At 45.1% G+C, this 15,290-nt stretch overlaps 1 protein-coding gene across 1 annotated transcript in view; it reads right to left on the bottom strand.

Annotated features, from left to right (window-relative positions):
- Positions 1-15,290, bottom strand: part of CHID1 (chitinase domain containing 1) — a 1,360,135-nt gene that overhangs the window by 447,437 nt on the left and 897,408 nt on the right. The gene's annotated exons all lie outside the window — the stretch shown is intronic.

The following is a 15,290-nucleotide window of genomic DNA, read 5'->3' on the forward strand; positions in this document are numbered from 1 at the left end:
CTCTGCAACCCAGCTCTGTGGCGCTTACTGGAGGTACCTAGTGGTCTAGTTGGACCCTAGGGACCCTCAGGATTCAAGGGGACTTAATCTCCTAACTTAAAACGGCCACAGGGCGTGTTTACACAGTGGGGAAGGGAGGGGACGGGGCCTGAGGTGACGTGTGCAAACACGCCCTGTGGAGCGTTTTAAGAGGTAGTTTTAATCCCTGCCCTATTATATACTAAGGGCTTTCAGAGGAGGTCATGCTAATCACAGGGGGACCCCAACGCATAGTGATCCCTAGTGTATGTAGGTGTTTTCACTGTATTCTGAGTGTCTATTAACATAGCACTGGCTCTAGGACTGGTTAGTCAGACACAGTTACCACCAGTATCCGTCTGAAAAAGTTGAGGGTACAGGATGATTTTGCAACAAGGCTTCTTTCTGCTCTTCTGTTTGTTCTTTCTGCACGTTATCCTTCCTCCTGCACTTTTCTTTGTCTTTGAGGACTTCTGTTGCTTCTTTCTGCATTTCTTTTTTTTCTTTCTGTGCGTTTTTTCTTCTTTCTTCACATGTCCTATCTCTGTAGGCATAGTTAGAAATTAGCATTTAAAAAAACCTTAGAAATTCACTGAAAAAACCATTGGTTTCAGGGGCGTTATAGTTAGCTGGACTTTTCACTCGTACAAAACCATTGACATTCCCCCGTTATAGTTAGTTCAGCTAACTATAACTCGCGCGCCCGCAATGCACTGCTGATAACGTTACATATCACATCACTCATGACATGGTCAGTAACATCACTGATGACATTATCCTTCTGATAGAGTGGCAGACCTCCTCTCCCCCTAATATAACCTTTGAGACACACATTCAAAAATAGAAACTAAAGTTTTCAAAACAATGGACATACCAATACCAGTTACAACAACCTATTCAGTAATTCTAAGATCCACATACGCATCCACTCATTCACCAACAGTCCTATACAGTCACTCATACATGTACTCACTCATCATATGTACTCATACACCTATACATCATGTTAGACAACGCCACTCATCCATAGAGTTACTCACACACATAGTCACTCATGCTAATAAAGAAATCAAACATCCATTTACTTGCATATACAGTTATACACACACCACCACACTTACTTCTACAGAAACCTACACATACTTAGTCTTTTAAACAATCACTTATAGAAACACATGCTTATTCATACAAGAACTCTGCCAAACTCTCACTCTCACATATACTCACTTATATACACCAATAGTCACATATACTAGTTTAAAACATATGTAGTTACTCATAAAGACACTATTGAGACTGTCATTCACTCACTAACACACCCATGCACACACTCATCCACCCATACAGTCCTGCACACATGCTGTCTTCAACACATACAAACAGTGAGTCACTCATTCATGCACCTATGCACTACGTAATATCCCCCACCGAACCATACAGACACTCATACTGATACTCAAAAAAACAACTAATAACCTATATAGACACTCATGTAGCTACTCACCAACCCATGCAGCCACTTATACACAAAGTGAGAGACTGATACAGATATTTACATATTTAAACATTACTCACTAAGCCATGTATTCACTAAGATACACTTAATCAGTCAGTTATACAATCAATTTTTCAAAAACAAATCATCCATTTAGACACTTATATACCCATTTATTCTTCCATCGACCTTGAGATATACATATATAAAACATATGTAATTTTCAGAAAAACACACTTTCGCTGGATGATGTCATCAGTGATGTCATTTGAGATGTCATCAGTGATGTCATGAGTGATGTCACAGACCATGTCATGAGTGATGTAATATGTAACGTCATCAGCAGTGCATTGCGGGCGCGCGTGTTATAGTTAGCTGAACTAACTACAACGGAGGAATTTCAATGGTTTTGTACGAGTGAAAAGTTCAGCTAACTATAACGCCCCTGAAACCTATGGTTTTTTCAGTGAATTTCTAAGGTTTTTTAAATGCTAATTCCTAACTATAACGTGCCTGAAACCTATGGTTTTTTCAGTGAATATATACACGCACACAGGCACAAAATAAAACTTATTGCACCAGAACTTAGGTCCGCATTCGTATGTTCCTGTTTGAAAGGAGTATGAGCGGCGAAGCAGGATATATATAAATATATATGTATATATAGATTCAGAATCACAAAGGATGCCGCACTCCAGAGATTGGTTTCAGAGTTGCTTTATTTTCACCACAACTGGTGGTAGTGGTGGTGAAAATAAAACAACTCTGAAACCGGTCTCTGGAGTGCGGCATCCTTTGTGTTTCTGAATTTAAATATCGGGTAAGGATTCTACCCGTTGCTGCCTGCACCAGGTATTGAGCGCGCTGACATTGGGAATTAATTGTTTGATATATATATATTTACAGAGCGATTTCCCAGTGCTGAAAATATGAGACTGTGAAAGAACAATATTGAGTCTCTTTCAAGTTGCATGAAAGGCAGTAAAGTGGGGTAGTGCTGCAGAGTACAAAAACAAATCCTGCTAGATAGAGATATCTGACTTTTGTCTAGTAGCAGTTTTGACGCAATAAAGGGCATGCTGGAAAGAACAGTTCTGTATTATATGGATAGCTAAGTGGATTAGTAAAGCCACGCAGTAGAAACGCTTTGTAACATATTAAATGTATGTGAGAGGGGGCTATGGAGAGATGAGGGGCACGTTTGCAAGGATGGTAGTGAGGGAGTCAAAGAAGGTTATAGTGTGCAATTGTACAGCACACGTTCACCCGTAGGCATCTTGGCGCAAAATGATAGTCGCACTGGCTCCCACCAGCGCTAAAAGGCTGCGATGATGGGTATGTGGCAAGGTAAAGTAATACTGTGTCTTTTTTCTCTATTTCTTAGTCTTTCTGGAGAGCGTACGGATGTCGCAAAGGTAAGGTGACCGTCATTATTGACTGTTAAACACTTCACTGACGCACACACCCACCTACACTTTTAAACCAACAACCTATCTGCCTTCAACGTAGGATAGTGTTTTAAAAGGATAGTTTTAGGCACTAGCAGAGATGGCATATGTTTGGATGAATGCTGCCCAGGCCCTAAATCTGGTTCTGGAGTCCAGCTCTGAGGCAGGATCAGAGACTGAGACAGCAGATACTGAGACAGAATCTGAGGGAGAGGACAATGGAGCCGAATCTGGGAGTGATTTTTCAGTCGGCGCAGTTCCATCTGATGATTCATCGTCCAGCGATTCTGAAGGAGACGATGTCAGTCGTGCTGTCCCTTTTCCAGCACAGTCTGTGCAGCAGGACACCCGTAACAGATTAGAGCAACCCAGAGTTCAGGCACGTGCGGCCGCAAGCACAGACGGAGTGCTGTCTTGGCAGCCTTCCAATTTAGTTCAGCCCCAAATTCCGTCTTTCACTGGTAACGCTGGATGTAAAGTAGATACGGCAATTTTTTTGCCAATTGACTACTTCCATCTCTTTTTTTGTGTTGACTTCCTAGCCGAAATTGTGCAGCAAACAAATTTGTATGGCCGAACAATTTCAGTGGGAGCAAGGAGGCACTCTTGGGCCTCATTCTAGGGCGCGCAAGTGGACTCCCACTTCTCTAGGGGAGTTGAAGATATTTTTGGGCCTCAGGCTTAAAATTGGGGTAGTGCATAAACCAACCTTGCTATCCTACTGGTCTACTCGTGGAGAAGTGTGGCTCAATGATTAGAGCGGCAGACCCTGATGCAGAGGTCTAGCCCGGGACCAGGGTTCAATTCCCCGCCTCGGTGGGTCTTGGGCTCAAAAATTCCACGGACCTGATAATTCTCGGTGCCATTCCAATCATGGAGTCCCACTCTGCAACTCTGGGCAATAGCTTGCTTAATCTCCACAACGGCCCCCACAACGCTAAGGATGCCTGGCCTCCACCTTGGGGGTGCCCAGGAGTGGACGCCTCACAGGGAAAGCCAGGATGGGTTCCACAGCGGTATTCGTACAAGCGCCTTGAGACCCTTGCGGGTGAGTAGTGCGCTATACAAGTATCAATTTACATTTTATTTACATTTACTCGCACGGTTTGGTTAACCTCCATTTTCGCACCATACATGAGCAGAGATCTTTTTTGCTATTGCAGCGCATGCTGCATTTCAATGACAATTCTGCTGCATTGCCCCGGGACCATCCAGACCATGACAGGTTGTTCAAAATTCGGCCTGTCGTTGAACATTTGTCTGCCAGGTTTCTGGAGGTTTATACTCCTGGAAAGAATATAGCCATTGATGAGTCCTTGATCTTGTATAAAGGGCGGCTGCTGTTTAGGCAGTACATTCCGAGCAAACGCGCTCGCTATGGCATCAAGCTGTACATGCTGTGTGAGAACTCGACTGGCTATGTGTATAGCTTGAGAGTGTGTACAGGGAAGGACACAACTCTTAACCCTGTAGTTTGTCCTCCCATGCTTGGGGTCACAGGAAAGATCGTATGGGAGTTTGTCCAGCTACTTCTTCATAAAGGTTATAACCTTTATGTGGACAATTTCTATACAGAAGTAGAGCTGTTCAGTGAGCTCTACAAAGCTGGCACTGTGGCTTGCGGTACAATTCGTTGACGCCGCAAAGGATTCCTGCAGGAGCTTGTTTGCAAGAAGCTCCAGGAATCCCAGAGCACTGCGTTGCGTTCCAACTAACTGCGCGCAGTCAAGTTCTCAGATAGGCATGACATGTACGTGCTCACTACAATTCATGCTGAGAGCACTTCCCCAGTCACGGTTTGGGGTCAGATGGCCGAAGTCCACAAGCCCACCTGTATACTTGATTACAACAAGTACATGGGCGGATGGACAAGAATGACCAGGTTCTTCTGCCATATAATGCGAGTCGTAAAGCTCGCACTTGGTATAAAAAACTGTTTACGCACCTGATCCAGATGGCAACCTACAATGCGTATGTTGCTTATCGTGAGACCACCACAGGAAGACTCATGTCTTTTTTTGACTTTCAGTTGTCTGTGATTGAAAGTCTTACTGCTACAGAAGCAGCAGCCTCCACTTCATGTGTTCTGGAGGACGTGGCAAAGCTGCAGGAGTGACACTTTGCTGATAAAATTCCTGCAACATCCAAAAAGGAGAGACCATGTCATCGTTGTAAAGTGTGCTCGATGCAAGGAAAGAGGCAGGAGACTCGTGTTTACTGTCCCCAGTGCCCAAGTAAGCCTGCCTTCTGTTTTCCTACTTGCTTTATGTTGTATCACACTAAAGAAAAATACTGGGAAATTGACTGAGGTGGAGCTGCCAATAGGTAAACCTTTCAATTGGTGTGAATGGATACCTACTGTCTGTGGGCCACTCCTTCACTAAGCAAGCAGCTGCCGAATATTTCTTCCTCTATTTCATGAGATTATGGGCTTCTCAACACCTTTATCTGCTTTCAGAACGTGGTAGTTGTTCTGTTCGCCAATTGACAAGTGCATCATAGTCCCCACGCTGCACATACTGGTGGACAGAACATATGCCACGTTGTCATGGAGTCCCCGTGTTTCACATTCAACCGTTCTTCATAGTTTATGTTGTTCTCTTTAGGAAGCTTTTGAAAATTTTCAGCATGTTTGCCTTAGTTTCAAAGGTAGATATGCTCGGTCAGCTCGAGAAATGTTTTTGCGGCATTCTCGGGCACCTCCCAACTTGCATCCACAAACAGGAAGGAGTTGGATAGAGCATTGTGAGAGCATTGTGAGAGCATTGTTAGCACATGACAGAAATGTTCACTCAAGTACCTAGAGATGGAAGGCATTAGTATAGGATCTCTTAGCAATTGGACAGGATTAGTCACACGAACGAGTTAGAACAGCTTACGGTAGGTGTGCTTTCCGAGGAATATTGCAAAGGCAGATAGTAAAGGTAGTATAGATACACGTCCTGACTTCATCTTCACCCATTGATTCAAATCCATTGCTGCCACACTCACACTGAATTTACTGTAGTACTTATGGGTCAATGCTGCTTGTCATGTTCGTTCTCCGTTAGAGCTTAGCAGATGGTCAGTATGCTGTATGATAAGTGCATTACAGTCACTGCACATAACGGTGGATTGGACATATGCTACGTTGTCACGGACTACCCGTGTTTCACATTCATCCGTTCTTCATAGTTTATGATGTTATCTTTTGAAAAGTTCCAGCATGTTTGCTTTAGTTTCAAAGGTAGATATGCTTGCTCAGCTCAAGAAATGTTTTTGCGGCATTCTCGGGCACCCCCCAACTTGCATCCACAAACTGGAAAGAGTTGGATAGAGCATTGTAAGAGCATTGTTAGCACGTGACAGAAATGTTCACTCAAGCTTCAAGTAGCTAGAGATGGAAGGCATTAGTATAGGGTACTTTTGTAATCGGACAGGATTAGTCAGGACTCTGAGGATAGGCACACGAACGGGTTAGAACAGCTTACGGTAGGTGCGCTTTCCGAGGAATATTGCAAAGGTAGAAGGCAGATAGTAAAGGTAGTATAGATACACGTCCTGACTTCATCTTCACCCATAGATTCAAATCCATTGCTGCCACACTCACACTGAATTTACTGTAATACTTATGGGTCAATGCTGCTTGTCATGTTCATTCTCCATTAGAATTTAGCAGATGGTAGGGAGGCAAGATGGCCGCCGACAGTCCGTAGGAAGCAGCAGCCCCAGAACCCTGCTCCTGATGACTTGTTTTCGGAGGATATACTGATGTGATAAAGGAGAGGTGCAAGGGTGCCTAAGCCTTTAATCGAAGAGGAGATAAAAGAAGATATAAAGATTACAGAGAAAAGGGATGCTCTGGGCGCCAAACACCTTGACATTGTGGCTTTTAAGGAACTTGGGCAGGAAACTGACTGTCCGGAGTAAGCTGTCTCCGCTGATAAAGCTGGTGGTTACTTGTATCCCTGAATATCAGGCAAGGGGAGGAAAAAACATTAGGCGTGACATGGCTCTGAAAAGTCAGAAAGCAGCGAAGGCAGTCGTCGGAAGGCAAGAAGCGTCGGAGAGTGATACCGATACACCTGCCACAAACATAAGAGTTAAAAATCTACGGAAAGGTCAGATAAGGAAAGAGGCCGCTAGATTACGCGAGGGGGAGCGCTTGGCTGCAACTGAAAGGCGAAGGCAAGGTCGAGAGCTTGATCGCAGCAGGAGGAAAGCGCCGCCTGGAAAAGGGGTTGATAACAGAATCGAGAGCGGCGAGAGGCAGAAAGATAGCTCCCTCCGGCAGCCCACACTTTATGAATCATTTACTTCGCTTCACCCGGAGCGGTTGTCAGCGGCTGTAGCCCAACTTACAGAGGGAGAAGGTCTGAAGATCGCGGAGGTCGCAGGGATATCAACGGCCCACGCGGACCCCCCTGGCAGCACTTGCGGAGACAGAGATGGATGAAGCGAGCCCGGCGTTAACAGCAGCAGTGGCAGTGGCGGTTCCGATGTCGGCTTCGTTACCAGCCTTAGCGAAAGTTACAGAGCCAATGGATAACGTGCTTCTTGTAGGAGGAGGCGGAGAGGGCGTGGTCAAGGTGATCGTGAGTGACGTGCAGCCAGACGCCGTAGAGGCTGCAGATGCGGCAGAGATTCAGACGCTGTCACCTGCATTGACATTATTCGCAGCAGCGGACGTCAGGGGAGCAGGAGACTTACCTGGTGAGCCTGATCTTTCTATAATAAAGCTTGTTGTCGCAGAAACAAGGCTGCTGGATGGCGGTTTAGGGTGCGAAGACACTCAAACAATGGGTACTGCTGGGGGAAAAAGGAGACGGAGGGCAGGAAGGTGGGAGCACCAGCTGTAATAAACAGTCAGTCAACTGAGGAGAGTGAGGTGACCCTTATGAATCAAGGGGGGTTATTTAACTCTCGGGAGAAGCAAGGTGAGATGGATGGAGGGAGCATTAACGGATCTACAAGCCATACTGTAAAGAGCAAAACCACAAGGGCCACACATGATGGAACTAGAGGCATTCAATTGAGAGTTACGGGCTCACCGAGTGACGACTGTTTCTATACAGGGCTCGATGAAAAGGATGAGGATGAGGATGACGGGGAGGAGGACGAGGGGAATGTGGGGCCGGAGGGCACAGGCTCCAGCTCTATATCGTCTACAGACTTCTCAGTGGAGAGTCACTCAGAGGAGCTGGACTCAGAGACCTCAGAGCTGTCAGAGGTGATAGCGGGGAAGAATAGTGTTTTAAGGAAGAGTCTCGCAGTAAAATCAAAGGTGAAACCTAGTAGGTCTAGGGGGGGAGCGAGAAGGAGAACTAAAAGAATGGAGTACCCACCACAAGGAGATATTGTTAAGAGGTTAGCGTGGGAGACGACAGCTACCTCACAATCGAATGTGGGGGGTGCTACAGGCGGTAAACCACATCCAACCCAGGAAAGAGCCGGAGGGCAACTATCTGGGCAAATGGAGGGGAGTATTGATAAATTCGATTTGTTACTGTTGACGTTGAAACAGATCCAGGGAGAGGCTCGCTTGGAGAGCAAAAGAGCCAAACACGCGAATAAAAAAATTCAAGACTCTCTTCGCAAGGTGGATAAACTATATGAAGAGGTCTCTGGCAGGCTGGAGGAAGTAGAGGAAAGAACAGGCAAAGTGGAGGAGGCCGTGGTGGAGCTACAAGCGGGTAGACAAAAGCAGGAGAAAACAACATTGGATGTCCTTTGGAAGCTTGAAGACTTCGAGAACAGGCAGAGACGTAACAATATAAGAATTCTTGGTGTGGAGGAGGGGAGGGAAGGAGGGGATGTGCGGGCTTTTGTGGTGGAGTTGCTGAAAGGTGCATTTCAGGAGTTGGATAATTGGGACTGGGATAAGGAGGTGCAGCGTGCACATAGATTCCCGTTGGTCCAGAAGAAGAATATGGCAGGAGCCAAGCCTAGAGCTATTTTGGTCTTCTTGGGGAATTATCTATTGAGGGAAGAGATAATTATGAAAGCTAAACCAACGAAGAAGCGAACATATAAGGACATCTCTTTCTTTACCCGCCCAGACTTCTGCCATATGACAGTCGAGAGAAGATGGCGAATGAGGCAACTTATTGCACCATTTCAGAACATAGGTTGTGAAGTGTATCTAATGTTTCCATCACGTCTTAAAGTGATAGTTAATGGGCAGACTAGGGTATTCTTTTCAGAAATTGCAGCACAAGAATATCTAACTTTTTTGAAGGAAGAGAAGGGGAGAAGGGGGGAGAGAGAACGAGACAGGCAAAGTGATCGAGTCGCAGCCATTTCTAACACAGAACGTTTGACATAAGAAGTGAAAAGTGAAAAGTGAAATTGTATGAAATGAAAATGAAGTGATAAGAAGAGGGGAAAAAGATCTTGGCTGCAAAAATGGGGTTATCACATCAGTGTTGAACGAGTTGAAGGATTATGTTGGGTGGGCAGGGTGGGGCGCTTCCTGGGAGGACCGGCTGTCTCACATAGGTCGGGATCGACCTATTTGCCAGTAAGGGAGGGGGAGGGGGGAGGGGGGAGTGGGTTGGGGGGCTCGGGGGGGTACAAGGCATGGTGCGTACAGAACAGGTAGGGCAAAAGAGGCGAGATGGACAAAAAAAGCAAGGCGCGGGATATAAGGGTAGGCCAAGAGAATTGTTGGCTGCTTCAAGTAACTGGGAAACAGTGATCACGTGCAAGTGGAGGGAGACTATTTCAGGGGGGGAGAGCCAGAAACAAAAAGAAATAATTGAAGGTAGGAGAAAGGATGTAAGGAATGATACACTTGGGTCTTCATGGATATTAGGTGTGTAACGTGGAACGTGTGTGGGCTAAACGATCCACAAAAAAGAATGAGAATATCCATTGCCTTAAGGCAAATGAATGTTGATTTAGTCTTCATACAGGAGACGCATATAATGGACTCGCAGGTATACTTGCTGAATCAGCTGGGATTTTACCTATTAGTAAGTTCTAGGCAGGGGGTGAAAAAGAGGGGGGTAGCCATTTTTGCTAGGAATAGGAATACTGTGGTAAGGAAGAAGGCACATGATCTGTGGGGGCGGTGGGCTATGGTAGAGTGTCTCTTGGACGGGGTATGGACCACCCTTGTTTCCGTTTATGGGTCTACTGAAGATGACCCTGAAATCTTTCAATTCTTGGATGTAGAATTAGCTACCTGGGCCCCGAGAGTCATTATTGCAGGGGATTTTAATATCGATGGGTCAGATGGGTTAGGGCAGGGTTCCTTTGGGAAATATAAGGGGAGGAAGAAAAGAGTGAGCCGAGCATTGGGAAGCTTAATTGTAAATAATGCCCTAATAGATGTCTGGGGGATTAAACGGAGGGCTGATAAGGGGTATACATATTATTCAGCCCCACACCAAGTGTGTGTCAGGTTGGATTATTTTTTAGTCCCTAGCTCTGATGTCGCGAATGTACAGATAGGTAAATTACCAAGGATATTCAGCGACCATAGCCCACTAATACTAACACTTTCGAGTAAAATAAATGAAAGACAGCGCGCTAGTTGGACGTTTGAGAGGGGGCTGCTAAAAGAGGAGGACTATATAGGACACATGACTAAGTGGATCAAAGACTTCTTTCAGATTAATAGAGGTAGCGCGGCAGAGGGGGTGGTCTGGGATGCCTTTAAGGCAGGAATTCGGGGTGAGACAATGAGCTTTAGCTCATTTAAGCGGAAACAAGAACGGGTAAGGAGTGAGGAGGCAAGGGAAAAGTTGATTGAGGCGGAGGCAAAATTGGAAAGTTGTCTCTTGAGTGGTACTCAAATTGATATGGCATGGAATGAGCTACTTAAGGCTAAAGGGGAGGCAGAAAAGGATGTCGCTATCAAAGCAGCTAAACTGTATACGTCCAAAAGGGAGAAGTGTTATGAGTGCAGTGAAGCTGTAGGCAGACAATTAGCGGTTCGGGCAAGACAGCATGAGTCTACGGGAATAATAAGGGAGATAAGGGATGCAGTGGGCGGGTTACATGCGGATCCGGAGGAAATCCGAGAGGTATTCAGGAATTTTTATGAAAGTTTGTACACCGAAGAACTGGGGGATATTGATAGCCGGACAGTGAATGGGTACCTGCAAGGGATACCTGGGGTGGCATTGGAGGATGAGGACTCGGAGGGTTTGGAGGGTATATTGCAATTAGAAGAGATAAAAGATGCAGTATGGAATCTGCCGGCGGGCAAGGCAGCAGGACCGGATCAAATCCCAATAGAATTTTATCAGGTTTTTTGGGGGGTCCTGAAGGAGGAGATAACAATCCTAATGCAGCAGGCGCAAGCAGGACTCTCAATTCCGGCATCGTGGGGGGGCGCGGTGATTGTGTTAATACTTAAAAAAGGGAAACCGCCGGAGGAGCCGGGGTCTTATAGACCAATCACTTTAATGAATACCGATGCTAAAGTGTTCTCCAAAGCGTTGGCAACAAGATTAGCTGGAGTGATTGTTAATATTGTGAGTAGAATGCAGCATGGGTTCATTCCGGGAAGGGGGACCACCCATCATGTTCGTAAAGTGATCACGTTATTTGATACTACGGAGGTCGCAGGAGACCCGATGGCTGTTATGCTATTGGACGCGGAAAAAGCATTCGATCGGGTCTCCTGGGGCTATTTATGGAGGGTGCTGGAAAGATCTGGTATAAGGCAGGGATTTATTAATTCAATCAAGGCACTGTATTTGAATCCTGTTGCCTCGGTTCGGGTTAATGCAGGGTATACGAGGCAATTTCAAATAAATCGTGGAACTAGGCAGGGGTGTCCCTGTTCACCATTGCTGTTTGCTATTTATATTGACCCATTCTTAAGAAGAATCGAGGCGTGTGGTCTGGTTAGCGCTCTCCCTACCCTTACTGGGCAATGTAAAGTTTTAGCCTATGCCGACGATGTTGCAGTGGTCACCCCAACACCGATGGAGTCCGTCAAACAAATTGAAATAGAGGCTGCAAATTGTGGGTATGTGTCGGGGTATAGGTTAAATAAGGGAAAGACCCAAATAATTAAAAATAGATTTGCCATTTGTACCGATAGTCGAGTCATATGCTCAGGAACATACTTAGGAGTATCTATCTCGGCAGAGCTGGATTTATTAGTGGAAAGGAACATCACCCCGTTAATGAAAAAAGTGGAAAAAGACCTGGACAGACTGGAGAACCTGCATTTGAGTTTAGTGGGGAGGACAAATATAATTAAAATGTTAATTCTCCCAAAATTTTTATATTTATTTAGGGCAATTCCCTTGCTGTTTGATGCTAGGTGGTTTAAAAGGATAGAACTCATGCTTAATAGATTTATTTGGGGAAAAGGAAAGACACGAAGGGCATTAAGATTCATGACATTGCCTAAAGAAAGGGGAGGGTGGGCAGTACCCGATCTAAGATTGTATTATTGGGCAGCGACATTTCAAAATATGATAGGACTGGTAGGGGGTGCCGAGGCTGAAGGAGGGAGTGATCTAGGTACGGTGGCAATATTTGGGTTGGCTTTGGGAATGGAGGTGGAAAATGTGTTTTTGAAATTTACGGAGGCTAGCTACTATAAGAGAACAAAATTCAAGACCCTTATGGCAGCATTTGCAGTATGGAAAGCATTTATGAAAAGAGCAGGCTTGGGGAGGTATAACCGTTATACTAGATTAGCAGATAACCCTAATATACCAGTAGAGATTTTTGGAGACCCGGTGTTTACAGAATGGGTAGTTAAGGGAGTTAAGAGTTTTGGGGACCTTATGGGGGATTCAAGTGTCTGCCAATTCTCAGAAATCAAGAATAGGTATAATTTACATAATAGACACTTCTTCAAGTTTTTACAAATTAGGAGCTTCTTGTCGAGTAAAGCGGGTGGATTTCTGGGATTTGGTAGGGACTCGGTAATGGAACTGATACGATCGGGGAAAGAGTGTACGATTAAAAGATTCTATTCCGAATTAACGAAAGGAAAGCAGGATGATTTAGGGAAATGGGGCGATAAGTGGAAGGATGGCCTTGGAGTTAGTCAGGATTGTTTCGAGTTATCCTTGGGAAAGGGCCATAGACTTCTGCGTTCCGCATCATTGCAGGCACAGCACTACAAAACGCTGTTTCATCTGTACTACACCCCAGCTAAATTAGCCCAATGGGGAAGTACTGTAGGAATAAACTGTTATAGATGTGGAAGTAATTTGGCAGATTTAGAACATATATTTGCCACATGCCCCCATTTATATTCTTTGAAGAAGGAGGTTGGAAACTTTATAAAGACGGTATTAGGATTAAACTCTTTCTCATTAACTCCTGCAATAATTTTACTAGGTATAAATGAGGAGGAAGGAGAGCTGCAGTTAGGGGGGGAATTCTTGTTCGTGGCGGTAGCAGTCTTAAGATTGTGCCTAGCTTCTGTATGGTTAGATCCTCTCCCGCCCTCGTTTCATCAGTGGCTTGCAAAATTGCTTTCAATTTATCATTTGGAGAAAGAGATATATGCCAGGAAAGGTAAAAATGGGAGGAAAATGGGCAGGGCAATCTGGGAGCCCATCACCCAATGGAAGGAAGGGAACCTTTAAGTTGTCTTAAAGCACTGAACGGGACTGGCATTGTATGTTCAAATATGTTTTTTGTGGACTAGAGTGTGCGCTTAAATGGTGTATAAGCTTACTAAAAGCTCCATATGGGTAGGCAGACTATGCCCCAAAAGGGAGGAGGCTAAGGTTTATGGTAATTAATGTCTTTTATAATTTCTTTCCGGTTGGCCTCCCTCTTAAGGTGCTATGTATTCTTGTCTCTATGTTAAGAATTTTGGGGCCCGTCTCGCTTTTAATGCAGATGAAATATCTTGCTCCTACCACTGTTGTTATGCTAAATTGATTGTTTGCTTTTTGTATTTTTTTTTGTTGGTTTCCGGGTTTGCGTACCATGCCTTGTACATAAATATAAAAATGCTTAATAAAAAAATTAAAAAAAAAAAAAAAAAAAAAGAATTTAGCAGATGGTCAGTTTGCTGTATGATATGTGCATTACAGTCACTGCACATAACGGTGGATTGGACATATGCTATGCTATCACGGACTACCCGTGTTTCACATTAATCCATTCTTCATAGTTTATGATGTTATCTTTTGAAACGTTCCAGCATGTTTGCCTTAGTTTCAAAGGTAGATATGCTTGCTCAGTTTGAGATATGGCCTATAAGGATACTCGGACACCCCCCAACTTGCATCCACAAACTGGAAGGAGTTGGATTTAGCATAGTGAGTGCGCCAAAGGCGCATGAAAGACATGTCTTCCTGAGCCTCATGTGGCTGTCTTGGAAGCCAGTAGTAAAGGCTCACTAGGCATGCGTTCGGTAACGTTCAGGAAGAAGGAGGGGTAGACTTGACAGGTGGTAAAATGTAGTCAAACCCATTATGTCTTGTGGCATATGAATGTGATGGGCCCTTGCATGGCGGCGGTATGTTTATGTGAGTGGAAGTGATTTGGTTGTTTGGGCCTGTGGCTGGCGGTATGGAAGTCTTGTGTGTGGTAAGTGAATGGCGTGTGAATGGACCATAAAGCGGTTGGTGCCGTGAAGTGGCTTTATGGCTCACCTTCAGAAGGCTTGGCTGGCCTAGCTCAGTCGTCAACTAGGCAAACCTTCACATTTTTGAGTAGTAGACAAAGGGGGAAGTACAAGGGTGAATGACTTGCGTGGCTCTCACTGCTTTTTTTTTTACCCAACATGCCCTGCTAGCCTCACATTTAGCTGAAAAAATCACTTTTTCCTTACTTTTTGGTGTGGGAAAGTTGTGGCATCACCGGGCTGACACAAATTTCCTACCACCCAGCGTTCCCCCAGGTCTCCCGATAAAAATGGTGCCTCACTCATGTGGGAGGCCCAAGTACCCGTAACATTCTAGGGTCCAAAACGTATTGAGACGACATCAAAATTGCCTATCACAAACCAATTTGTTTTTTGCAAGGGGGGGTCACCTCGGTTTTTGGCCTCGTGCTCGGTGGCCTGCTAGGGAGACCTATCAAGCCCACATATTTCTGAAAACTAGACACCCGGGAGGTTCCAAGGAGGTATGGCTTGCGTGGATCCCCCAACTTTTTCTTACCCAGAATCCTTTGCAAACCTCAAATTTAGCTGATAAAATCACTTTTTCCTTACTTTTTGGTGTGGGAAAGTTGTGCCATCACCGGGCTGACACGAATTTCCTACCACCCAGCATTCCCCCGGTCTCCCGATAAAAATGGTGCCTCACTCGTGTGGGAGGCCCAAGTACCCGCGACAGGCTAGGGCCCAAAACGTATTGAGGCGACATCAAAATTGCGTCTCACAAAATGTTTTGGGCCATTTGCTGTTGCGG

Source organism: Triturus cristatus, chromosome 3_1, assembly GCF_964204655.1.
Source record: "Triturus cristatus chromosome 3_1, aTriCri1.1, whole genome shotgun sequence".
Classification (NCBI taxonomy): domain Eukaryota; kingdom Metazoa; phylum Chordata; class Amphibia; order Caudata; family Salamandridae; genus Triturus; species Triturus cristatus.